Genomic DNA, 25,461 nt, shown 5'->3' on the forward strand with positions numbered 1-25,461 from the left:
TTTAGTTGCAAACATTCTACATCACATACACCATTGAAACAAACTGTAATTGCAAGCATGGGAAATAGGATAATTGGATGGGAAATAGGAAATTCACCCCGGGGATCACCTTTGTGGCTCTGCTCGACAGGGTACAGGAAAATAATTTTCTTGGGTGGCGAAAGCCTGGGTACCTTTTTAGCTAGGCTTATATAGGCCTTAGGGCCAGTAGCCTAGTACCTACCTATGAACCTATAATCTATCCAGTCATTGTCAGTTAAGCATTATGTGGCTCATTCAAATCCTCTCTTAAACCTTGTTCCTTCTCTGCATATATTATTCCCACAATTCACATTTTTTCCTATGTAGTTTGCTCCTTCCCTTTTCTAAAGATCCCAATTCCAGTTGTTTTATCTCTGTTACTATATTCATTACTTCTAATAAAGTTGGTCTAGACTTTGATTTCCATTTTCTAATAATTGCTTTTTTGGCAGCCACTATAATTAGACTCGGCAAGACTTTTGCTATGTCTAGGCAATTCCGATTCTGTATCAAAGCTCAAAAAAATCATCTCCCCAGTCAATTCAATCTGTTCACCGAGCATCTCCGACAGATCGGTCCACAGGAATCTCTAAAATGAGGCAGCTCACTACACTCCCAAAAAATATGTACCCAGCCACCCCTTTCCTGCCTGTCACACCTCCAACATTTGTTATCAACCTGAGGAAAAAATTTTTGGACGCTACTTTGGTTATAAAAATACTTATGTAAACGCTTCCAGGCAAAGATCCTAAATCTTCTAGACTTTGTATATTTGGGAGGTACACATATATCCCCTCATTGTTTCTTTGTAAATTGCTTATTCAATCTCTCTTCCCAGTCCTTGCTAAGCTCCTGTGATTGATTCTTATAGTTATGCAATATTTTTATATGCTTTACTAATTATTCCTTTTTTAATGGCGGCTTCTGTTGTAGGTTCTGTTAAAAACTCTGCCAGTGGTGGTCTTTCATTTGAGCCCCTTATTTCTTTCTCTTTGCTTATACTCTGATATCAGTCCTTGATAGGGAAGGCAATCTCTAACCTGCACTCCAAATAAATTCTTGGCCTCTTCCCATTCTATTACCTTTCCCTTTTTAGTAATTTGCTCCCAGTACCTTGGTTCATTTGCCAGTTTTCTCCATTGTATTCCAGCCCCCTCTTGCCTATTATTTGTATCCCTAACCACAGTCATCCCTATCGGCAGAATCTCTTTTCTCCATTCTCATGCTGGTTTAGTTCTTAGAATGCTCTCTGCTTTTTTATGAACATAATACTCTGTATGATTTTTGTTGTTCACGTTAAGATTCTGCATCCAAGATCCCAGTCTCTCCTTATTTCTTGAGCTTCCCCCCTGTATCATCATCATTCCTTCCCACTTTGAATTATAGTTTTCTGCTCGTGCTATATAAGAGCCTTAGTTGTGTTGCTCTAAAATACCCCCTCAATTTGGGTAATTCTAGTCCGCCTTGTTCTGTTGGAAGAATCCACTTATCCCACATGACCCTTGCTGTCCTCCTTCAACTCTTTTTTTTATAGTTATCCACAGCTTCTCCTCTGGTTGAGAAAAATATGCCTGACCTGTGCATAAGATTAAAGGGGCTAAAAATATTTTAATTGTTTGTATCTTAATATCTGTATCCGTATAACAAAGCTTCCAGTTTCTCAATTTTTGTATTATCTTCTGTTTAGTCTCTTCCCACATATCCTTAGCTGCCACAGCAGAATCATTTCTGATCCATGCTCCTAAATACTTCATTTTATCATATCCCCATAAATATGGATATTGTTGGACAAGTTTGTGTGTGGGTATGTAGTTTACCTGTATTGTCTTTGTTTTAGCTTCATTAATTTTATATCCCGAAAAGATTGTAAACTGTCTTAAAATATTCCACAACACTGTAATGTTCTTTTCTGGTTTTGTCATGTATAAAATAATATCATCTGCAAATAAAGCCAGCTTTTTCTGAATACCATGCCAATTATATCCCTGAATTTCTGAGTCCCTTATTTTCTTTGCCACTGGTTCTAAATGTAATGCAAACAGCAAAGGGGAAATCGGACAAGCCTTGCCTGGCTCTTCCACTCGAGCATAAGTAATCAGAGAGGACCCCACCCACTTTAAGTTTTGCCTCCAATCCCTCATATATACTGTTAATCAACCTTATAATTGTATCAGTGAAAGCAAGAAAGCAAATTATTCCATTGCTCTGCTCATGAAGTCCCAGTCTACTATGTCAAATGCTTTAATAACAGTGGTATTTTCTTACATTCTGCTTTCCTTTGAATTGTCAGTGTTCTGTTAATATTGTCAAATGTTTGCTTCCCCTCCACAAAGCCACACTTATCCATATCTATCACTTTTGCCATTCTTTTAGCCATTATAGACATAAACACTTTATAATCATGGTTTAGTACTGAAACGGGCCTGCATGAAGCTGGATCTGATGGATCTTTACCCTCTTTAGGCAAAGCCATTACCACCACTTTCTTCCAGGATGCTGGTACTTCTCCTCATCTTAAAATACTGTTAAAACCTTCCAGATCTTTATCATTTTTTCCCTCTTAGCTTCCAAACTTCTACAGAAATACCATCTATTCCTAGGGACTTTCCTGTAGATTGGTTGTACATAGCCATTTTTATCTCATCTCTTCCTATCCTGTTAGTAATTGAGACTCCTTTACCTCTAACCTTGGCATATTTAATTCTTCTGTAAACATTTTCATTTGTACATTTTCTTGATTTCCATATTTCTTTGCTTTATACAGACTTTCATAACATTTCTAAAATATTTCTAATACTTCTACAGGATCTCGTGCTATCTTCCTTGTTATAAGCTCCCTAAGCTTGGTGACAGCCTTTTCCACTTTCTGTTGCTTGAGTCATTGTGCTAAATTTTTTTGTGCTCTAGAATTATCAAAATACAGTTGCTTAACAGCAGTCTTTCTAAGCTTGTGCATATTATCGAGGTAATCCCTTATTTTCTGTTTAGCATTATGTAATTGCTCCTTTTCTTCTGAGAGAGTCCCCCCTATTTTGCAGTACTTTAACATTTGTCAGTCCCTCTAAAGAATTCTTGTTACTTCTTAACAGTATCTCCCTTTCCTTTATTTCCACCCTAGTTTTAAACTGCACTTTACATTTATCCCACTTCCTAGCTATATTTTCATAAGAAATTTCTATCTTCTCTAGTAGCTCCTGAATTAATTCCAAAACCCATTCCTTAAATTCCTCTCTCTTCAGCTGATAGGTGGGAAAGCGCAAGTGTGTCCTTTTTATTTCATTACTTTGAGTTTTTATTTTAGTGATTATTGGTGCATGATCCGAAGTTGTTATTGGGTGTGTTTCAAGATCTTTCATTAAGTGCACATGTTTCCGAGAGAGACACATTATATCTAGCCTAGCCCAGTTTTTGTATCTTGGAGAGTAATATGTAAATTCACTCCAAACTACTAGTACTGAATGCACATCTTCCATGCCAAACATTTTCATAAATTTCTTCAAAAATCTACCCTCCTTTGTTGTATTTTCCCTTCTAGCTCCCCCAGACACATCTTCACTGTTGCAAACCAAATTCCAGTCGCCATCTTCCTTGCTGAAAGCTGATTATTTCTCCCAGAATTTTCTTAAGCTCCATTATAGCAGTTTTAGGTGGAATGTAAATGCATGCCAGTGTAATCCTCCTCCCATGCCAGTAGCCCCTTAGTAGTATATATTTTTCGTTATTCTGTTTTTTTTTTTACTTCTATCACTATTGGAGCTCCTCTTGCAATTAATATAAGCACTGTTCTTTTCCTTTGCCCCAGATATTCTACTGAATAACCATCCTGAAAACCTTTCTTTATCTAATTCACATGTTCAGTTCTTTCCAGTTGTCTCATGTAGCATAGCTATTTGCACTCTACATTTTTTAATATAGTTCACTATTCTTTTTTATATTTATCTGTAAGACCATTCAGATTGAAAGACATTACAGAAAGCATTTTCGTATGAAGTTAGTATTACCACCTTTTACGTATAACTGCTTTTTTGTTAAATGTTTAGTTTTCAACTTTTATGTTACATGCATATACTGTTTGGCAGGTTGGTCTTTTATACAGTTGTTTCTTGTCATATCCATTTGAGCCTTTGCCTTATCTTATATCACTTTTTTGTTTTTTTGAAAGCCCTCAGACAGAACCCCCCCCCCCACCGAAAAAAACCCTAAAACCTATCAACTTAATAATAACACACAAAACTATATACATCTTCAAATATTGAAGGTTTTGCTTCATAATAAGAAGAGTTGATAGCCACCCAGACAGGCTAGGGTTAACCACAAAGAAAGGTTAGTCATGTTAAGACATATGGTACAGCCAGTGCTATTAGTAAGTGCTATTTGATTTTGTATATCTTCATAGCTCTCTCAGCTGAGAAAGCACTTGAATGCTTTCAGTAAACACGTACTCCAAGCCATTTCTCTTTATCAAATTGTCTTCTAGTAGCATGCAAACTAGGCACAAAACTGCTAAGGATACATTGTTTACCAGAAAAAAAAGCCTTATGATATTTAATATTATTTTTCATTTATATGCTTTATAATAAACTTGTTACTGGATAACGCCTAGGGTCTTAACCCTAGTCATTTCCCTATGCAAGCATGAGAAGAAGCACACTGATTTTTTATCATATCCTCCTCCCCTTTCCTTTTTTTTTTTTTACATTGCAGTGCTTGCATTTCTTAAAACTGAACAAAGAAAAAGAGAAAGGAGAAAATGAAAAAAAGCATCTTCTTATATTAGTATCTCCATTGTATAAAAAAAACTGAGAACTTTAATTCAAGTCCGATTGGTTTTGTCTTATCTTTAAAGGTCTCCCAGCTGAGAAGATCCCTGCTTGCTTTCAGAGAACATTATGACCTAGCAAATTTCCCCAGTATTTCTTTATCAGATTGTCTCCTTGAAGACATGAGAACCAGACAGCCAGTCTCAATTATCAGATTGTTTCCATTGAAACATGAAGACCAGCTACAGAATTGCTATTAAGTATACATGCATTTGCTAGGGGAAAAAAGCCTCATAATATTCAGTATTCTTTTTCATTTACTTGCTGCCTCTTAAAACTAATCAAACTAAGGTTGTTAATCCAGTCATTTCTCCATGCAAGAATGAGGGAAAGCACATTAATTTTGACTTTGTCATGCCTTTTTAACCAGGCTCTTTTTACATTGCATTGCCTATATTTCTCAAAACTGTACAAGAAGAAAGAGAGAAGAGGGGAGGAAAAGAGAGAAAAAAAAAAAACTCAGCAGCACCTGTGTACAATCCCCATTACACATAAAAATATCATGGAAAGAAAACTATATACCACAAATGCAGTACTATTAAGAAAAGAAAATGTTTTCTTTACTTACAGTTAGCTTTCTCCCCTCTTGTCTCCTCCCCAAAGCATTTTTCTGAACATTAATGACATGAAGTAGGGTATATATAGAGTCCCCCACAAATCCAGCAGATTTTGAAAACGTGCAGTATTTTGAGATTTTTTTGTTCTGTCATATAATTATTGGATTGTAATTCTACAGTAAGTTACTGGTTTTATTACTGTTCTTCTCCATCTCCGAAATCTTGTCTTTGTTTCATTTCCAACATACCCTTGCTTCTACTAGTCAACTCTCGTGTTCCCTTCCTTCTCTCCAACATTTTCCATTGAAATACTGGAAAAGGTTTTACAGGCCATCTGTCTGTGGTCTTTATTACAAGAAGAAGAAGCAGAATCTCCTGTTTTCCAACTCACTTTTTGTTGGACAAATTTTTGTCTCGACCCTTAGCATGCACTTCATCAAAAATGATTTTGTTCTTCCAGGGAAGAATACCTTAAAGACAGCTGGATACAGCAGTTTGAATCTCACACCTACATCTCGACATTCCCTGAGTAGTGGAATGAATTTACTTTTCTGCATGGTGTACAATGAGTAATCATTCTGCACAAAGACTGTTGTCTCCTAATTTTAGTAATTTGTCCTACTGCCACAGTTTTTGTCAGAATCAGCTGGTTCTGCTGGTAGGATTGTATCTTTACTATTAAAGGTCTAGGTTGCTTTCTTATAGCTAGGTTTGGAGCATACACACAATGTGCCCTTTCAACTAACAACTCCTGCTGTGGAATACCAGTTCAGTTGCTTATTTGTGCTTTAATAAAGTTAATGCAGTCTGTTCCTTCCAGCTTCTCTGGTATAGCTGAAAATCTCAGGTTTTCCCTGTGGTCTTTGTCCTGTAATTCTATTATTTTTTGAAACATCTCTTCCTGAGCAGTTTCATATTCAGCTAGCCTTTTCTTCAATTCAACCTCAGTTTTATCATCTCATCTGAACATCTGATTAAAACTTCTTTAATTTTTTTTCCAGCCTTTTGTTGTTTATGCAGATATACTCCATCATGTCTCCAGTGTCTAAACGTGATTTGAAAAGCATGCATGATTGTGCAGATCCTGTCCCTAGGGCCACTAATGTTTTGAGGAGATATGCCTGGGTACGTAGTGAAACGTTTTTTGTTGAGGTGAAGTATGAGATTTTAAATTTTTAATTCTAGATAAGGTCTTGTTTGGCCCTTCTGATACTCAGGTTCTCAAATAGTTTGATGAAAGAGGGAAAGTTAATTCAGAGAGATTCTAAGATTTTTCACCCTATTGCATATCTTATAAATCCACTGATTCTTCTTCATTAAAAAAAATAAGCAATCCCTGCCATCTTGTTGCAGTTGGGGAGCTAAAAATAGATGATGGGAGAAGAATAACAAAAAACGGGGATCCGTTCACAAAAAGGGCTAGAGCACTACTTCAGAGTTGTATGCCAGCATTATCCCCTACCCTCACACCCACTCCCAGATGTCTAAATCTGTCCCTAAAGCTTGATCTCAGTTTTCCCCTTTGGCAGTAGATTATTTCAGACTCAAGGATGCTAAAAGTGGTTGAGGAAGGTCCAGTGGCCACTGGATACACATGGCTCTCTTCAGGATATTTCCACTCCACCCTCTGAACCAAACAGAGTGAGTTCCGCATGTCCTTCAACTCCTGCTGCTCATAGGAATTGGAGAACTAGTGCCTGTAAACCAAAGGAGGGAAGGCTTCTACTCCAGAATGTCACTAGTACTAAAGAAAGCTTTCATGTAGACCAGTTCTAGAGGATTCCTTTCTCATCCTCTGTGTGACCGTCCAAAATTTAAAATGTTGATCCTTTAGAGTTTATTGCCTGTTATTCCTCTTCTGAGTTTTATGGTAACACTGGACCTAAAAGTTGCTTATATTCAATTATTTCTCTATGTAGATGACTTGCTTATCTTTACAGAATTATTTGTTGTATGACCATAACATAGGTTTTTACACGCCTTACTGATCTGTTTGTCCAGTTAAATTTTCAAAAATCTTCCTTGACTCCATCACATAGGATTGTGTTTTTAGATGGCTTTCTAGATACTTCTCTGCAGAAGACATTCCTAACTCAGGCAAAGATAGATTTGTATCTGGAATGTTTCTGACCTTCTCAGGTCAGTCTTTGACTACAGCCGGAAAATAGCCTGGGATTCTAGAGTTTATGCGTTTCATGATTGTCATGATTCCTTTTTACCAGATTACGAGTGAGAAAAAATAATTGCTTTCTATAAACACGTGGACCAAACATTCTCATCCTCTGGAATTTCAGATTCCAATTTTGGGTTTTGATAAAGACTTCAAATTGCTTATCCAGAAGGAACTGCATTGGTAAAGGCTTCAGATTGCTTAGAATCCAGGTTTGCCTTTCCTATCCCAACACAAATTTGCAACTACAGATGTTTCAGGTTTTGGTTAGGAAGCAGTTTCTGTAGGGGTAAAGGTGCAAGACCTGTAGGACAGCTCAGATGGAATAAAGCACATAAATATTAGAGATGGCAGCTGTGATCCATGTTGTAAAATCTATTCACCGTCTGTAGTTCCCAGGACCTTTTACAGGTAATTACAGACAACACCACAGTCAGGTGGTGTATAAACCAATTGAGGTGCTAGGTCTTATCCACTGTGCAGGCTAGCTGTGATAGCTTGGGAGATAGCTCTATAGTACTCATTCAGCCTTAAAGCATCTTGCATTCAGTCAGAACAAAATGTAGTGGCAGCCAAGCTGAGCAGGAGCAGAACAGATGCTTATACATGGAAACTGATTGAGGGAGTCTTCTAGGAACTGAGCCTGTTGTGAGGAACACTCCAAATAAATCTGTTCACCTCTTTTTGAACCAAAACTAAACAAGTTTTGCACCAGGACTGCTTGCAGACAGGCCTGGAAAACGGATGCATTTTTATTCCTGAGGTTGGAAATGTTTCTTTATGCATTTCCACCCTTTCCACTGATATCAATGGTCATTCTAAAGGTTCAAGTTAACTCTGACATCATTGTGGTTACTCCCTTCTGGCCCAGGCAACATTGGTTCTCCCTTTTTGTGGAATTGATGGGGGATAATTCCTTTAAGCTTCTTCACCGATTGGATCTACTTACAAAAAATAACACAAGTTTTATTCACTCTGTTCTCAACTTCGACTATCTGGATGAATCAATTTTGATACCTTTTTCATGGGAATGTGCAACAGGTACTAAATTAAGCATTAATTTCTGCCACTAGGAAATCTTGTGTTACTAGGCGGAAACCTTTTCTAGTTGGTGCCACACTTAATAACCTGTGGGCAATCTGGGATTTTGCACCTCTGGTTCTTTTACATTGGTGTGACTATCCTCTGGCCTGTCTTACTCCTTTATAGGAGGTATTTGTCAACCAGTTCAGCTTGTCTGCCCATTGATTCAAGTCTTTGTCTACAGACTTTTCTGAAATTGATCTTCATAGGAGTTCATTATATTTAAGTTAGCCTAGTGTGCAGGTGGTGCTTTCTTGGGGCCTTAAATTTGTGCTAAAAATGTGTTCTGTTAGTATCTGAACCAGCTCTTCTGGCTGTTCTGGGTTCATTTTCTGGTAGGCTAGTTTGCGTATTTTTGCACCAGCATCTGCAAGTGAGGATCAGAGTTGCAAGCTTTCATAGTGGGTGAACCCTGTTTCTGTTTTCATTATTACAGGGTCAGTTTCAACTTAAATACCCCATTAATGCCAATATTATTTCTAAGCTTTTTTTTCAGAGTTTGTAACCAGGAAGAAAAGATTGTATATACCCTGGACATATCTATGCAACTTTGGTATATCTTGTCGGAATTAACTCGTTTAGGAAAGCTGTACAGCTATGAACTTCCTTAGTTGGGACTATGAAGAGACCACATATGTCAGTTCAGACAATTCCAGGTGGTAGTTGCTTATTTATTTTACCTGTTGTTATTTGATGGCATATTGGAAGGGCCTACTCTACAAATTTTCTAGAGATAGCAACTTGATCATCTGTACATACTGTTACAAAGCATTACATACTAGATTCCTTCTCCAGGTCAGGGTCAAGCTTTGCTTGGAACATTTTTCAGAGCCTTCTGGATCCTTATCTGTCTTCCTCCTGGGTTCAGTAAGCTTTGGTAGTCTACCCAAGTAGCTTAGGTTGCTGCAGCAATGTGAATGATGAACAGAGTACAGTTGTGTAAGTTGCACTTACATAACAGTAAATGTTCAGATTCCTCACTGCTGCAGTAGTCACACCCTCCCTTCATCTTGCTTTCTTCTACATATAGCTATTTTTTGGGGGTCAAAAGTTTTATGTTTCTAACTTTTGGGTTTTCAGGATGAGTAAGTTTCTCTGAGTTTTTGGGCGGGTAAATCCTGAAAGTTTTCTGTGCTCTGGCTACTCATTTCTATTCTAGGCTCATGCATCAGCAGTCAGAGCACAGGTGTTGAGGGGAGGCAGATCTCTATGAAGACTCTCTGCAGTTGTATTCTGAGCAGGGTACAACCCAGATAGCCAAAGGCTACTGTGCTAGTGAGGAATTCAGACATCAACTGTTATGGTACGTGCAGCTTGCGCAACTGTAGTATCCTTTTCAGATCTCATGCTACACCATTGAGCAAGCTTTGGAGAAACAGCCCCAGACTGTTTTTCCATAAAACTGCTTATTGTAAGAGTGCAGTTCCTTATTTAGAAGTCCGGTGGGTGTGCCTTTGATTGTTTACCTTCTGTTTACTTACTCAACAAATGTGAGGTCATACTTTTTTTTTGGTCTATTTTTGGAGGTTTCCAGTATTTTTTCACCTCTCTTCCAAGCCTTGTCATTTCTTTGTCTTGCCCATTGCATTTCATTACATTTTTCCTTCAGTTTTCCTTCATTGATGCTCAAGTAGCTTGCTTAATAAGTTTTGTTTTTGTATGAACATTTCAATAGATGGGATCCATGGTTGATGCAATTAAAGATAATCTATAGATATATCATTGTTAACAGGAGGCCTGCAGATCACTGTTCGTTCTTGTGAAAGAAGGTGATGGGGCAGAGTGAATATAAATAGACTGTTAGGAAGAAAAGGAGTGAGTGCTGTGGGCTAGTGTGAGGAATTGGAGTAAAGGTTTAACATTAGGCTTTGAGATTGCAAGAGGGTTGTTCGTGTGATAGCCTCTTTAAGGTAGCATTTGCACTTTGCTTCTTTGAAGCTGTACTTTTTTAATTGCAATTGGCAATTTTAAAATGAAGTTATAGATATTATTTGATTTGGAATGGTATTTCAGGCTTTGAGTGCGTTTAGGAGGCGACATTGGCTTATGATATGTGTACTGCTGAGACAGCTGCTGACCGTGACTTTGAGCTTTATTTTGTGTGTCTGTGTGTGTGTTGGGGGTCTTTCAGACAGTCTGTTTCCAAAATATGGGAGAGTCTTAAGGTTGATGAGTTTAAAAATTAGGCTTCCTAACTGAAGGAAACTTAATGGTTCTCCTCCAGGTTCTAAAAAAAAATACCTTCCTTAGTCTCCTTTTGTAGTCTCTAGAATACATGTAAATTAGTACCTGAGCATTCTTTGGTTAAATTAATGCAAACAGGTTACTAACTTCAAGATCAGAAACTGAAGAGAAAATTTTTGTTCCTTCTATGCCTTAATCTTTCAAATAATTCAGTTGTTTCGAAAGCCATTCCTTGACACTCAAAGAATTGGACTACATTAAGGTGAAGGAAGCATTCATCCAAGTCCAGCAGGAGATGTGTCTTGCTTTGTCATCATCCGACACCACAGTGGATAAAGGCATTTACTTGTTACTGTATTGTTCTACTGGCTCTTCCAGGTTCTCCCCACTAGTCCTCATTTGGGTACCAGCCTTAAGGAGGCTGCTAATTCAGACTTTAGCTTATGGTGTTTTGGTGGAACAAATTGTCTGTATCTGCTGTGGCCTTGATTTCAGAGCTGCAGTCTTCAGGCTTGCCATTCTTTAACTTTACTTATGCTGTCTGCGTCAAGTACCCTTTATTCTGAGCTCTGGGTTGCCTGGTAGTTTTGGCACCAATTCTTTCAGGGCTGTTATTGATACTGTAGAGTTCGACCTTCCAGCATTTAGGGTTGACACTGTTGACATCAGACCCAGACTCTAAGCACCTTGGCCCTTTTGTCAAGGGGTGAACTAGTCAGTGTCCGGTTCAGAGCTGATCTTTCAGTCTAAGCTTTGGCCCTGATAGGGTTTAGCCTTGTACAGCTTGGTTAGATCCTTGGCCCTTAGTATAGTATTGACTTTGGTTTTGATGCAGACAGTACTGTATTTGCTGCCATTAATGCCTAGCTCAACTCTTGATTTTGACCTTAACAAGAAACACCTCTTTGCCTGGATTTTTGGTCATTCACTATCTTTTGGAATAGGACAGAGGGTGTTCGCAGGATCACACCTTTCTGTCTGATTTCTTGCAGGTTTCTTTGTTATTCACATACCCATCACCTTTGAGGTCAGGCAAGATGCACAAGTGCAGGAAGAGGCACAGTGAACCCTCCCAGATATTGATGAGGATGATGGCATTGATTTCCTATCATCTTCCCCAGAAGACACCAGATTTGGGGATGTCCTAGAAATGGTGGGCTTGGAGGGGGATGGCTTGCAGACTCTACATCTCCACAACTGATTCTACAGGTGACCTATCAAACCTGTAGTTGTCAAGGTGGTGCCTCTTGCTGTCTGGACAGCATGGGACAATTCTGATTTGTCGCACTTATTGCAAGAAGACCAGAAAACTTCTTCAACCTCTCATGCACTGGACATACTGTACCCCAGACACCATTGTTACTGCAGTCAACATTTAAAAAGGTTCCTGTTCTGCAGATACTTTGCTGTCAGTACTCTGGCTAAAGAGTTCATAGTCAAGGACAGGTTTGGGTTGGTGAGATTGCATTATTTTCTCATTTAGTTTGCGGGCAGTAAACTGTTTATCTGGTATGTTGTGATCCTCCCTCCAAGAGCTGGCTGCCAGTTGCTGAAAGTTTTGTCTGATGGAGACCTGATTCATAGTTTGCAGCCTTAAGATGGCAGTAATGTCTTATGTTGTGAATTGAAATATATATAGGTTTCTCAATTCTGTGATTCTTGCACTAGAAGCAGCAGGTGCTGGCATTGCCATTCTCTGCCACATTTGCTTGTGTCTCACATACTTTGTCAAGGTTACTGGGGTGGGCTTTCTTAATGCCTCTTAACTGGACTGTACTTTTCAGCCCATAAGTAGAAATTTCCCTGGGGGATTTGGAGAAAGGGAAAATATTTAACATTCGATAACTGTTGCAGTAGTCTAAGCTTTGAGTTCTATCCTCTCCAGTCAGTAAGCTTTTCAAAGTTTAAGGGCACCCTCCACGCACTCAAACTGGTGCGTAGCACTCCATGTAAAAGGCAGATAGAGAATCAAAAACGTCAGAGATTTGTTGTCACCGAAATGTGCTTCTTTGTGGGCTTTGTGGAATTCTCGTTCGGCTAGTGGTCCGTCAAGGCTGGACAGATAACTCCCCTGCTTGGGAAAACCTTCCAGTATTTTATTTTTCTGAGGAAAATGAGTGTTTTTTTCCTGTGAAACTAGAATTATTTACTCTAGAAAAATTTTGTTTGGACTGTCATTCTTTTACGCGGGATTCAAGTATACTGAATGCTTGGGGAAACTTATGCTTAATTCTGTTTTTAAACCACGTGCTTTTCTTGTATAGAATACATGTGTTAGAGGCAGGATTGAAATTTCGGGGGTTGTCAAGAGTGTTTGAATTTTACCTCAAAACCACTTTTATACTTGGCACTGAATTTACCAACTCGTTTAGGCTCCACTATCAGTCCTTGGGGCTTCCTTTGGGGCTAAACTTGTGGAGCAGTTACCAGTCTCCTCAGTTCTTTTTTCCCCTTTTCTCAAGAATAAAAAAATGTCCTTAGAGAGTCTTTTGGTGTTTGACAGGCTGTTTCTTTGACTCAGCTGCCTATTTGTGACTGCTGTTTGCAGGTCTTGATTCCTGAGACCACTCATTGTTTCCCCCTGATCCCTCGGGTGCAGCACATACAGACACTGAGGACTGGAGGGTAGATGACACATCCTCTAGTTCTAAAGTTACCCTCTGCAAGCAAGGGAGAAACACTCTCTTGTTCGTTTTGGTGGAAGGGGGTGATGTTGGGATCCCACCTTCCACATATAGGAAGCTTGAACCTTGGGAGAGTGTGCCTGCATATGGGCATTCTTTTTTCCAAGGGGTTTTCCAGGAGAAGGAAAAGAAAAAATATAGATGTTCTTCGTGTTTCACTGTTGCAGTCCTCGTATATGGGTTATCCAGCTCCCGGTAGCCCTCAGTCGGCCCGAATACCAGAGTCCTTGGTATATGACATTGGCTGCCGCCTGTTGTAAAACTGATGTCAGTACTTCAGGTATAAAGGGGGAGGCAGCCAATGCCATTTCCTCAGTCTTTCTTGCCGCGGAGCCAGAAGCAGATGCAATTCGCACTAGTGCCGGTCGGCCGTTTACCTTCGTTTCGCTTTCTGACTAGTTTAACGAATGTCAGATAAAGTTAATAACTGTCTTGCCTGTGAAAAACAGATTCTGCTCTGTGATTTCCATTCCTGTTGAATAACTTGTTTGGGCCTTGAGCCCGACGCCCCTAACTGCGACCTCTGTGCTTTCTTTAACCCGTGTGCCATACGCCATAGAGCTAAGATTTTGTATAAGCATTTCGGACTCTGGCCTAAGTTCGTCGGTATGGCGTCTTCTGGTCTCCCTACTTCGGATTTTCCTAGGAAGCGCAAAGACAAGGACCGCGACAGGCCTAGGGTTAAATCGACTGATGATGCACCGGTAAATTTGGTCGTCAGCACAGCGGTAGTCAGTGAGGCGCTTTCGCAGCCTCTGCAGATTTTCAGCTGCATGCCTCTGCCAAGATCTTTACGGAGTCCTCCATGCCGCAAGCTGCTATTTCGTCTTCAGACCCTCCGCCTTTCGCCGCCTCAGATAGGTCCAGATCTGCTTTGCAGGCACTGGCTTCTGACGCCTCTTCTTTTCGACATGAGACCAGAACCAGACCGACTACCTTAGCTCAGACTTCTGCATTTGCTAGGCCTCCTGAGTCCCTCCAGATTGCTAGTAAACCTTCCAGCCACAAACCTATTCACAAGCAGGCGTTGGCCTCCCCTCTTGTACCTCAGTCTCAGTTGGTAAAGATGGCTGGTGATCTTCTTTCCCTGATTAGGGGCTCTCACCCCCCCCCCCTTCAAAGAGGGCTAGGGAATTATCACCTGATGTTTTGTCTGAGATTTCCAGTATGTCTGCTGGTGAAGAAGGAAATTCTCAACTTTTTTCTGCCTTTGAGGATTCTGATGCTGAGGACTCTACCCCTTCTGCCTGCCCTCCAGAAGATTTTTCTTTGGGGTTACTTTGAATACTCTTAGGGAGCATTTTAAATGGGAATGTCAGGATTTTCCACAGTCTAAGAAAATAATAATCAGGGAATTTTTAGATTTGCCACAGTATAAGCCTCTGGCTATACCTCCACTTTTGGAAGTTGTGGATGATGTTTTCATGGAAAATTCTTTAACTCCTAATTCTGTTCCTCCTGCCCCCAGAAAACCGGATAGATATTACAGGGTTCCTGAATCTCATCAATTCCTTTTCAAAAACCCTACTGCTGATCCAGAAATTATTTCTCAAGGCCCCAAGGGTGTTAAGGCTACTATTGCTAGAATCCCTGTGCCTTCTGATAAGGAATCTAGGGCCTTGGACAGGTGGGGTAAAAAAAAGTCCATACTTCTGCAACTCTTGCCATTAGATCTGCAAATTGTCCTTTTCACATGCTTAAGCCACAAGTTCCGTAATTAGAAGGCATGCTTGGCTCAGGGAGTAGCCTCTTTCTGAACCAGTTAAGTCTAAATTGCTGGATGTTCTTTTGCACAAGGACAATCTTTTTGGTAATAAGGCTGAGGAGGTACTGAAAAAGTTGGAGGATAAGGCAAAATCTATGCAAGCTGTAAAAGATTTCCTTCAGGTTCAGCCTTCTCGGTTTACTAGGCATTATCCTTCCAAGAATTGGTCTTTCCCTGATCCTGGCAAGCAGGGTCGCTCTAGGCCTAGGGGTTTCAGATCTTCCAGAGGGCAGGCTTCTGCCCCTCAAAGGGCTAAACAATGCCATTCTTCTGCTAAATCAGGGAGTTCTAAGCCAGCTTCCCAAGCAAACATTTTCAATGACTCCAGCCTTCTTGTGCCTACCTCTGCGGACCCTGGGTTTCCTTTGGGGGGAAGTTTAGCCAGGTTCGCAGAGGTATAGTCCACCATCACAGACGCCAAATGGGTGCTCAAGTATGGTAAACCAAGGTTACAGGTTTTACTTTCACACCTTCCCTGTTTTACAAGGGTACCCAGACATACCCAAAACTCTCACGGCAGAGGTAGAAACTCACATTTCTTCTCTACTGACTATGGGGGCCATAGAGCCAGTTCCTGCAAATCAGGCAGGCCTAGGTTTTTATTCAAGGCTTTTTCTGGTACCCAAGAAAGGGGGCACCTGGTGCCCTATTCTGGATCTGTCCATTCTAAACACTTTTCTGGTGATTCCCAAATTCAAGATGCTCACCCTTCAACAATTACTACCAATGCTGGGCAAGGATTCATGGCTGGTAACTTTGGATCTCAAGGAGGCTTGTCTGCACATCCCAGTAAGGAAAAGTTGCAGGCAGTTCCTTCGCTTCAGGGCTGGAGAGCAACACTTTCAGTTATCTGCATTGCCCTTTGGCTTATCTACTGCTACTGCTCCCGGGGTTTTCACGAAGTGCCTGGCTCCAGCCATTGCTTTTTGCAGGCAGGGAAACATTCAAATTTATCCTTACCTGGACGACTGTCTCATTCAAGCAGAATCCCCAGAACAATTAAAAAAGGATTTGGATTTCGTGAAGAACACTCACCTCTTTGGGTTACACACTCAATGAAAAGAAGTCAAAGTTGGTTCCTTCAAGGGAAATTGTTTTCCTGGGAGTGAGTCTTGACTACAGCCACCCAGATGGTATTCCTCCCTCAACAGAAGCAAGAAGATCTTTCCGCTTTCTTTATGAACTTGGCAAGCATGACCCAGCTCTCTGCAAGGCAATTCCTGCAAGCACTGGGGTCATGGCTTCATGTATTTTGATGATCCCATATGCAAGGCTGCATATGAGAACTTCAGTGGTACCTCAAGAACTTTTCGTGTCATCACACAAAGGACTTGGACTTGATTCTTCCCCTGATTCCCTGTCTACAAATGGAGTTCCTCTGGTGGGCGACAGCCTGTTCTCAGAACAAGGGTCTGCCTTTCCGCCCACCGCCTTCCAGCCAGACTCTCACCACAGACGTCTTAGATGTTGCATGGGGGGGGGGGCTCATCTGGAGGGCAGGGGCATACAGGGAACTTGGAGCACCCAGCATATTCATCTGCACATAAATTTAAAAGAATTGATGGCAGTGCAGCAGGCCTTGCTGACTTTCAAGGACCTACTCTACCCTGGGACTCTGCTAATCAGGACAGACAATACCACATTCATGTGGTACATCAACAGGCAAGGGGGGACTCACTCATATCCCTTGTGCAGACAGAGCATGAGACTATGCTCCATAGCAGCATTCATGGGCTTACATCTAATAGCCCACTATCTGCCAGGGAGGCTAAACTCCTTGGCTGATCATTTGAGCAGACATGTTCTGGATCCTCATGAGTGGCAACTGAACAGGAACATTTTCCACCGCATCACTCATCATTGGGGCACCCCACAAGTGGACCTTTTCTCCTCTCACACCAATCATCTCCTTCCAACTTTCTGCACCAGGGAGTTTCACAACAAAGCTTGAAGGGTGGATGCGTTGTCTTTCCCATGGACGCATCTCTGTTTATGCATTCCCTCCTCTGCCTCGTCTTCCCAGAGGCTATTCTGATAGCTTCAGATTGGCACCAGGCAGCATTGGTATCCTCTCCTTCGCAGTCTTTCCCAGGCTCAGCCTTGGCGTCTTCCCCTGGTACCAGATCTGTTGGTTTAGGGAGGGGGAAAGTTCCTTCATCCTCCTCTTCAAACTCTGCATTTAACTGCTTGGCTAATACCTTAAATCTTTCCCAACGGGTGTTTGAAGTTCTTCATGAGGCCAGGAGGCCTAGCACAAGAAAATCCTATGCAGATAAATAGAAGAGATTTTGCTCTTGGATGCAAGCTAAAGGAGAAGAGACTTCTCATCCTTCTCTTTCACTCATTCTTGACTACCTAGCAGGATTGCTTAATGGTGGACTTTCTTTTTCTTCTATCAAAATTCATGATTCAGCAATTTTGGCTCATTGTTTTGAGCAACCCATTTTTTCTCACCCCTTGATGAAACAGTTCCTGAGGGGAGCTAGTAATCTTAGACCTCCCAGAAGAGCTCCTGCTCCTGCTTGGTATCTTAATTTTGTCCTGGAGAAACTTACTCTGCCTCCCTTTGAACCAGCTGCCTCTTCCGATTTGAAGTTACTATCCTGGAAGACTGCTTTCCTTTTAGCTGTTACTTTAGCTAGAAGGGTATCTGAACTGCAAGCCTTAATGACAGTAGAACCTTTCATTGTTTTTCACTCCGATCGGGTTTCGAACCAGTCCCTCCTTTATGCCTAAGGTAGTTTCCAGTTTAACCCTTAACCAGTCTATTTACCTGCCTACATTTTTCAACAATCCCCAAAATAAAGGGGAAAGGATTCTGCACTCTCTTGATGTGCATAGACAGCTGAGGTTTTACTTGGGACTAAATCCTTTCGAAAATCTGAACAGTTATTGGTTAGTTTTGCTCCTGGGCCTCAGGGTAAAGCTCTTTCAAAACAAACCATCTCCAAATGGATTGCTCATTGTATTCACTTTTGCTACTTGCAGCATGGAAAGGTTCCCCCTCAGGGTATTAGGACCCATTCTACTAGAGCAGCCTCTACCTCTGCAGCCTTTCTGAGAGGTGTGCCTACTAAGGACATTCTAGAAGCAGCTACTTGGTCTTCTGTCCATACTTTCACAAAGCATTGCAATCTACCTTTGTTTTCTAAATCCAGGGCTGATTTTGCCTCTGCAGTTTTGCAGGGTCTCCTTACCATCCCTTAATCTGTGATCCTTCCTCCCCCTTTGTCTTCTTACTAGGCCTTGGGAATCAACCCATATGTGAGGACTGCAACAGTGAAATACGAAGAACATAGTACAGTTGTGTACACTTTACCATAAATGTAGATGTTTGAGTGTATTCACTGTTGCAGTCCGGGTTTCCCACCCTCCATTCCCCCTTTTTTCCTAAGGCACAGACTATGGATTCCTAGTTTTTGTATGATGTGTCCAGGGTGCTTCCATTCCTGGATTAGCCTTCTTTTGGGGGCTCCTGACAGTTAAGGCAAGAAAAATGAGGAAATGGCGTTGGCTGCCTCCCTTTTTACCTGATGTACTGACATCAGTTTTACAACCGGCGGGAGCCAACGTCCTATACCAAGAACTTTTGGTATTCGGGCTGACTGAGGGCTACCGGGAGCCGGATAACCCATATGTGAGGACTGCAGCAGTGAATAGAGTCGAACATCTACATTTATGGTAAGTGTACACAACTGTTCTTTTCCCCGTCTTTATTTTTGTAGTCAGAGAAGTCTTGCAGAGGTTCCAAGGAAAAGATTTCTGCTTTTACTGCTGTACTTCTAATTTTTATTACAGCCTGTAATATGCCAGCCAGCCAGCCTGCAGCCCGTAAGAAGTCAGCTGGATTGTATAAATTTTCTCAGTCCTAAAGATTTTTTTATTTTCTAAAACCAGATCAGACCCTACAGTGATTTCTTTGACGAATATTGCTGTGACCGAACATTTGGTAAATGCTGATACCTCTCACTCTGATAAGGACGGGGAAAACAGCTGCTACTAGAATTGTGATGAGAAAGTTTGTATGGCTACATGCTAAGAATATACCTGCAGATGTTAAAGCTGAACTTTTAAATTCTTAGGGAGGTTGTTTTTGGATCTTCCTGAAAATGTGTGATGAGAGAGGGAAACTGGTTTAAGGAATTACTGAGATTTTTCAGCCATCCATCTCTATGTTTGTTAAAGGTTTTACACCTAACTTATCACAGTTTTATAAAAATGAAAATAAGCAGATAAAGCAAACGTTTGGCAAGCATACAGTCAAAAACAACGGTAAGGAGGCTCCAGAAAGAAAGGAGGAATGTCACAGAAACAAGAGCAGTCTAACAAGTCTAAATGATTCTCTATCTGCAAACAGTAGTCCCCACCTCCACCCCATCCTAACAAACCTTTAATTCTTCCCCTTCATCTGGCTGTCCATTTTTCTGTTTGGCAACAGACACTCAAATGGGTTGTAAGAGTGATCCATCTGGGGTTACAGATGGCAGCGAGTCCCTTCCTCATTTTCAGGAGGGTCCTTATCTACCAGACCTGACTTTTTTCCTTCCTGTCATTCAGCATCTGCTGACTCTGGGTAATAGAAGCTGTCCCACTTTCTCTGTCAGGGAAAGATTTCTTTTCAGTAGTTTTTCTGTTACCAGAGAAAGACTTTGTGGAAACTAGACTTGGATCATTCCTTTCTAAATCAGTTTGTGAAGGTCCCAAAGTTCAAAATGCTGAACTTTCATGACCTGTTACCACTGACTCCCCCTTTTCAGTTTTTTAAATAATGTTAGATTTAAGGAATGCTTATCTTTACATTCTTATGACCTCAGATTTCAAACCTCTCTAAGATTTTCTGTGTCTGGATTACACTTTCAGTTCTGTGCATTACCTTTGGGTTATCTGTTGCTGCAAAGGAATTTGTAGAGTCTTTTTTGAAGTGTCGGAAATCTCTCGTGGGTAGGAGATCTCCTTCATAGACTAGTCTTTGACCCTTTCTCACAGGATTGTTTTTTGGTGCGTTTCCAAGGTACTTCAGTTCAGAGACTTTTTCTTCCACAGGAAAAAGTAGATCATAGAAAAAGTTGGCGTAACAGTTCAGGTCCTTGCCCCTCATGTACAGGTTACAGGGTTTGATCCTGACACCTAACCATTGTCTGTATGGAGTTTGCATGTTCTCCTTTTGTCTCTGTGGGCTTCCTACCACTGTCCCCAAACAAATGCTGAATATTTTCATCTCAAAACTCACCCACGAATGGAGTTGTAGGTAGCAGCATATACACTAAGTGTACAAGGGGAAGAGTTGTATAGACCAGCTACTTTGGGCATCTACTGTGGTGCACAGAATCCTGAAGAACAAGGATCATCAACTGCATGCCAAGGCAGGGCTAGCCACTTGACAATTTAAAAATAAGGCTGTAGGTGATTCAGTCATGCTGTTGCCAAATAGCCATGGGTATTTGTGGTAAGTGGATTGTAGACCTGGCCTAGTCCGACCTGTGGCAGAGACACATGCTAATGGTGGGAGATGTGTATGTGCCCCTGTTGGCCAGTGTGTATCTGCCATAAAGCCCAGCAGCCCTAAGTCAGTAAAGTACTGGCCGGCTGGTATCCAGTTGTCCATCTTGGGTTACATGGAATAGCTCTGTTGAGCGAAAGCATGACATAAAGCCAATCGACCTGCCAAGCATTAACTAAAATTTGAAACACTTGGTGTAGGTTCACTGACGGGATGGAGCTTGGAAGTGGATAGCATGAAGGTACAGAGAAGGCAGGACGTTATACGTATCCAGAAGACAAGATGGAAGAGCAGTGCAGCAAAGCCATTTGGCTTGGAATCCAGAATCTACTACTCAGGAGGAAGACATTAGAAATGGTGTGGGAATTATGATGAGGAATAGGCGTTACAAGACAGCGAGGGACGTCATCAAAATTACTGACAAGACACAGTGCAGAGATAGGAAAGTGTTTATAATCTCAGCTCATGTCCCATAGCAGGCTTGTGATAGTGATAAAAAGAGTTCATTCAGACAGCAGTTGCAGGACCTTCAAGAATTAGCAGGGCAACCTGAATTGGTGTCGAGAATGAGTGACCTCAGTGCATATATTGGGACAGACAGAACATGATGTGAGGACTGCCTGGGTCCACATGGATGGGACAATGGGAATAAAGAAGAAGAGACCATTTTAGACCTCTGTCTTTCAAATGGCTTGATTGGTGATCAACACATGGTTCAGCAGAAGTGACTATCACAAGATCACATACAAGAGTGGCCAACATGCAACTCAGGTAGACTACCTCTTATGAAAGAAAAGTCATTGAAGTAGAATCAGCAAAGTCATTCCCATTGAAATATTCGGCCCCCAGGATAAACAACTGGTTGCCACAATCCTCTACAAGCAGTGGTCATAGAAGGCTATAAGGCAAACAGAGACCAAGCTGGAAGTTGACTGGAGAGAGAGAACAACATAACATGGAATTTCTCAGGGCTTTAGCACCTCAAGAAGAAGAGGAAATGGATAGAGCCGAAGAAGAGGAATGACAGCACCTCAAAACAGCATGTATGAGAATTACAGAATAGATATGAAAAAAGCCAGGTATGGAAATTGGGTACATAAGGAATGCAAAAGTCCAGGAAGTCATCAAATGAAAGTGGGAGAAAAAGTGGGAGATGGAAAACACTTGAGCAGGATAGGAAGGAGTACTGGTTGGCTAACAAAGAAGATTAAAAAAAGTTTCAATGGCAAAGAACAGTGCATCAAAGGCAGTCCACCAGCTTTTAGAAGATGACTCAGTAGAAGTCAAGAAACTTTGTCAGGTTGCAAGGCAAAGACAGAAAAATGAAGATAAGTCAGCCACCCTTCATAAGTGATGCCAACAGCAACCAATCGGCAGGACATCGGAGGCAGATGGAAGGACTTCCATTAGCTTCTGAATAAAGAAAAAAAACACAAAGCTGTACTTCTCCAAGGAAAATGAAGTCAAGAAAAGCAGCAGGCTTAGATGAGGTCACAGCAGCTATGATCAAAATGTTGGGTGAACTAGGCGAGAATTGTCTCCTAAGGGTAATCGTAGCATTTTGGAGGAAAAGGCATATCCAGGATGACTGGAAAATGAGCATACTATTGCCAGTGTTCAAGAACAAAGGGGGCATTCACAAATGTGGGCAGTGTAGAGGCATCAAACTTCTGACACACTGCATGAACGTTCTGGAGAGGGGGATTTATAAAAGAATATGAGGAGTAATAGAAAATGAGATGAGTGATGAGCAGTTTTAGATTCATATCGGGATGCAGCAAAACTGACCCAACACTTGCAGTGGGACAGATACTTGAGAAGAAGTTAGAGATGAGGAAAGAGTCCATCTGGGCATTCCTAGACTTGAAGAAAGCATAAGCAAGGTCCCAGGAAAGCTGATATGGGCAGTCTTGTGGTGATTTGATGTCCCAGAGACATTTGTAGAATTAGTGCAGGCTGTGTACAAGGATACAGTGACTCAAGTGTGAACACAGTATGTTTGTCTCTGGGGGTTTCCCAGTGGGAGTGAGTGTGCATCAGGGTTCAGCTCTGACACCATTGCTGTTCATACTGGTGATGGAGTACATCAGTAAACAGGTCTGAGGGAACAGATCAGTCCTGTATGCAGGCGACATGTCATTACATGCAGCCTCTGAGCAAGAACTTCAGCAAAGGATTGCAGAATGGAATTCAGAACTGAAGGCACATGGGATGAAACTGAGTACAGATGAGACAATTGTAATGGCAGCAAATGGGGAACATCAGAAAAAGATGAGAATTGAGATAGAAGAGAAGTTAGTAGAACAGGTTCATAGGTAGATACTTGGCTATCTGCCCTAGGGCATTTATAAGTCTAGCCAGAGTGTATTTGGCTTCCGCCTCCCTATTAGATTAGCCTACTGTGCCTCTGTAAAGTAGGTCACAGAAGGTACCCTTTTAAGATTAGTTTACTGTGCCTCTGTCTAGCAGGGACACAGAAGAGATCCCAGGGGTGAATTTGCGATTTCCCATCCACACATCCAGATTTCGCTTGAAGAGGGTCAGCGAGGGGCTATGTCTAACATGAACTGGGATTCTATTCCAGAGCGAGGGGAGCCTCCGGGAAATGAATCCGTCCCTCCAGCATGTCCTATCCATTTTTGTGCTGAGGTTTAGGTCTCTGGAGCGTGTAGCTCTAAGGGACCTGGATTTTTTGAGGTGGAGCATGTCCATTAATTCTGGGTTTGACATGGCCTTGCACGTCAGGCACAGACCGCCTCCGAGTAGGCGGTAAGCAAGTGAGTAGAGCTGGAGTTTCTTTAGTCGAGCTGCATAGGACATCTGTTTGTAGCCCATGATCCTCTTGGTGAGGTACCCCTGGGGTCCCTCCAGCTGCCGCAGGTGTCGGGTAAGGCACATCCCAAAAGGGGCATTGTATTCAATTATGGGCCCGAAGAATGACCTCTCTTGATCTAGATGCGAATCCTTTCATGATAAGGTGGGCCACACAGAAGGTCCTCCTAACCACTTTGGCAACGTGATTATCAAAGGAGAGACTACTATCTACTTTGGTCCCCAAATCTCTAATTACTTCTTCCGTACTTAATGGACTACCACCTATGTGGCAGATGGGGATGACCAAAGGGGATGACTATGCACTTTTTAGCATTTAGCCCGAGGCCGTGGCTCCGGCACCAAGCATCCGTCTGTGAGACCCTTTTGGAGGATGCTTGTGTCAGCTGGAGATTCGATTATGGCCCCCAGTTTGTAGTCATGTGCAAACCCTGTCAGCCACAATCCCCCCGCGCTAGCCTGATCCCCAGAGAAGCATATACCGAGCAAGAGAGGTCCCAGAACCGAGCCCTGTGGGACGCCACTTGTAACTGATTTGGATTCGGACATGGCACCTGCGATTCTGACCATGTGGGTTCTATCTCAGAGCCAGTTTGCAACCCATCTTGTGACATAGGGGTTGATATTTAAGCTGGTAAGCTTATTTATGATGCCCGAGTGGGGTACTGTGTCGAAGGCCCCCGCGAGGTCCAGGTAGGCTGCGTGGACCACCCCGCCCCCATCCACGGCCCTGGTAACTGCCTCAAAGAAATCAACCAGGTTTAAGAGGAAAGATCCGCCCTTAACAAAGCCGAACTGGGTAGGGTCCAGTGTCCGGAGGCTCCCAATGTCTTTGTTTATGAGTTCCATGATAATACGCTCCATAGCTTTACAGACCAAACTAGTCAGGCTTATGGGGTGATGGTTTCCGGGGTCCATAGTGGGACCACTGTAGCTGTACGCCATTCTTTGGGTACATATCCTGTAGTAAGGCTAAGTTTGAACAGTGACTTAATGTGAGGGTTCAGTTCTTCTTGGAGCTCGTGTAAGACACAGCCTGGGACATCATCCGATCCCATAGATGCTGTGTTTTTTGCTTTGGAGAGGGCAGCTTTCACCTGTGCATCTGTGATGTCAGGGAGGTTACATTCAGTTGGGATAGGCATTTGCTCCTTTGGGGAAGGGGAGAAGTTTGCGCTGAATCTGTCTGCCAGGATGTTGGCTATGTCTGTAGGTTCGGTATATTTTGTACCGTTATGCAACAATTCAGAGCATATCTGGGAGTTTCTGCCCATGTTCCTGACATAACTAAAGAAGGCCTTGTGATTATCTTTAGTGTCTAGGGCAATTTTTCTTTTGAAACTGGCCTTTGATGATTTTATGAGGGATCGAAGTTTCTTGCTAATACTGATCAGAGATGCCTTCCCTTTTTGGGATTTTCCTCTGTCATGTAGTAGCTTCCTCCTTCTGTTGTATAGTTTATTTATGGCCTGAGTCCACCAAACTCCTGTTTTTGGAGGAGAGAGTCTTGGTTTTATTTGGGATAGCACGATCCATGCATTCCTGCAGGTGCTCATAGAATGCATTTGTAAAGGATTCTGCAGATTGGGCTGTATTATCCTCTGGCCCAGGGGCTTTGAAGGATTCCACCTCAGTCTTGAGAAGTGCAAAGTTGGCTTTTGAGAAATTCTTTACAGTGATTTCCTTGGCTGGGGGTGGGGACGGGATATGGATGTCCAGGGAAATTTGTTTATGGTCTGATCTTACCAATGAGGGGTTTACCTCTGGTGTGGAACATAGAGTCCCCATGTTGGTGATCACAATATCACATACTATATTCACACTACTAGAGAGAACCTATGAATC

The 25,461-nt window shown here is 41.8% G+C and overlaps 1 protein-coding gene across 1 annotated transcript in view; it reads left to right on the forward strand.

Annotated features, from left to right (window-relative positions):
• The window catches only part of RICTOR (RPTOR independent companion of MTOR complex 2), a 3,179,211-nt gene that overhangs the window by 129,966 nt on the left and 3,023,784 nt on the right, over nt 1–25,461 (forward strand). The gene's annotated exons all lie outside the window — the stretch shown is intronic.

The sequence above is a fragment of the Protopterus annectens genome, chromosome 1.part0 (genome assembly GCF_019279795.1).
Source record: "Protopterus annectens isolate FY-2018-M chromosome 1.part0, PAN1.0, whole genome shotgun sequence".
Lineage (NCBI taxonomy): Eukaryota > Metazoa > Chordata > Ceratodontiformes > Protopteridae > Protopterus > Protopterus annectens.